This window comes from Penaeus monodon, chromosome 1 (assembly GCF_015228065.2).
Source record: "Penaeus monodon isolate SGIC_2016 chromosome 1, NSTDA_Pmon_1, whole genome shotgun sequence".
NCBI lineage: Eukaryota > Metazoa > Arthropoda > Malacostraca > Decapoda > Penaeidae > Penaeus > Penaeus monodon.
In genome coordinates this window covers 7,117,822-7,120,321 of record NC_051386.1, presented here as the reverse complement: position 1 = coordinate 7,120,321, position 2,500 = coordinate 7,117,822, and positions in this window count along the sequence as shown.

Here is a 2,500-nt window from a genome sequence, read left to right as displayed (position 1 = left end):
GTCAGTTCTAGCCATCCGTGTCAGGCTCATCCTTTTCTGTTTCGGCAAATCCTTGCCTCCTCCTCTAGGTCGAGTTCTCCAGAGCAGAGTATTTCGTGCGATCCGTCGTGGTAAAGATGTATTATCGCTCCGACTAGGGCCCTCACCCCTACAGAGACACCCAAGTCGGCATCATCTACCTAGTATTAAGCCAGTCCCCATTCACGATCCCTGATCTTCATGTGATTAAAATAACTGCAAAATTACATAGGTTAACAGTCTGATACGTGCTCTATAATCATATTTAGGTGTGTTACATCTGTTAAAACCAAATTCAGCCTCTGTGCTATCTCCATGGGACCTATAATATACCCTGACGAACCTGTATCAATGAGCGCAACCAGGTCTTTGCCATTGATGGTCACTGTTTCATACATACCATCGTACCCAGAGATAATATAGTCGTCAAAGTCACGGAAGGTCAAGGTGTTGTCCTATAGATTTAAGGTGCAGTTAAAATAGTGCAACATTTATACACCCAAGTAATTACGATCATAGTCTTCGACTACACAAATATACCTATAAACTGTGCCATGGATCTCAAAATTTACATGTGCGAGATTTTCTCCAGGCTTAAACTTGCTTAAACATTCTCGCCAACAGAGGTCCCGGCGTCGGCCCTTTTTTGAGTGGGCTCATCGGTGTCCTGCAGCCGCCGTTGGTGTCAGAACCTAAGTCACCACCTGAACATGGCAAAGCCGCCTGCAAACGTCTTACTTTATCCAGCACCTCACCCAGGGAGGGCCTCTAATGCGGCCTGAAACAGAGCAGTTCCCTCGAGACCTGTTACAGTGGCGCACCGTATGCCATTTGATTAGCAATGGTGTTCAACGCGAACCCAACTGAGAAGGCATCGGTGGCGTAGCTGCTCCTTCCCTGAGTAACCTAGAATCTGTCCCTTGAAAGTACCGCACCCGTAATCTATCATGGAAGTTCATCATTCACCAAGATATTGCTTCCCTTCAGGTCATTGTGGATGATTTGCAGGTCATGTATTTCCTGTGCTTTGGAGATCATGTTGGCTGCTATCTGCAATTACATCCAGTCAGTCATGCCTGGGCTCTCGATCATGACATCCAAAACGGTACCTTCTGTGTACGACATGATAATGGCTAAGGGCTCCCTACAAAACCCTAGGGATATAGGCGCTCCTCCTTGGCCATTCACGAACTTCAAGTACGAGTACACATATTCGGCAAACCACCTCTTCCAAACAGGGCTGAACACTTTCAGGGAAGCCAGCTGACCTTCAAAGTTGACGAGGAAAACTTAGCACGTGGCGCCACACCCGATTGAATTAATGGTGTGGTTTTCATATAAATATATATACAGATACATTTATATATATATATATATATATATATATATATATATATATATATATCGAGTCTTCTTCTTCTTCTTCTTTCAAGTGCCCTGTCCCACAAGGACGTTGGCAATCATGGATTTCCATGATTTTCTTGGCAATTTAGAGCGGTGGTTTGCCGTTGCCTTCCGCCCGGTGTTTTTATCGAGTCACCGTCTCTATTTACCCTGGTCTGGGACCGGCACTGACTTGGGCTGGCTTGCCCACCCAGCGGCTAGGCAGGCAATCGAGGTGGAGTTCCTTGCCCAAGGGAACAACGTGCCCGCCGGTGACTCGAACCCTCGAACTCAGATTGTCGTCGTGACAGTCTTGAGTCTGATGCTCTAACCACTCGGCCACCATGGCCTCATTTTTATTGAGTCATCATCTCTATTTACCCGGTTCTGGGACCGGCACCGACTTGGGCTGGCTTGCCCACCCAGTGGCCAGGTAGGCAATCGAGGTGGAGTTCCTTGCCCAAGGGAACAACGCTCCGGCCGGTGACTCGAACCCTCGAACTCAGATTGCCGTCGTGACAGTCTTGAGTCCGATGATCTAACCACTCGGCCACCCTTTCCCCTAAGTATGTCACTACCCGGTTGTAATGGCCATGTGATTCTTTTCCATTCCGATAGGCTAGGGGCCCTTCGATGGTCGGGTATCGCAAAGCGCTGATGTCACAGAGGGGAAGCAACCACTGATCTCAAAAAAAGACTGGATCGAGCAAATAATTGTTCTTAGAGCGCAGATTTTATTGTACTACGTATTAACTGGACAGAGAAGAAAACGAATGACAAAGTGCTGAGAAAAATAAATTGTAAAGACCAGCTGTTGGACATCTTGAACAAAAGGAAATTAAAGTTTATTGGTCATGTGATGAGAAGTAAAAGTATTGAGAAAAACTTGCTGACAGGGATGGTGATAGGAAACAGAGGAAGAGGCAAACCGAAGACAAGACAGCGACAACATCAAAGATATTTGTGGGCTGTCGATGGTACAAGTGGAAAGAAAAGCGCAAGATCGAGTTGAGTGGTGAAAGATGGTGGAGAGGTCCACGGCTGCTCAAACATGAGCATACCGTTATTAATGATGATATATATATATATATATATATAT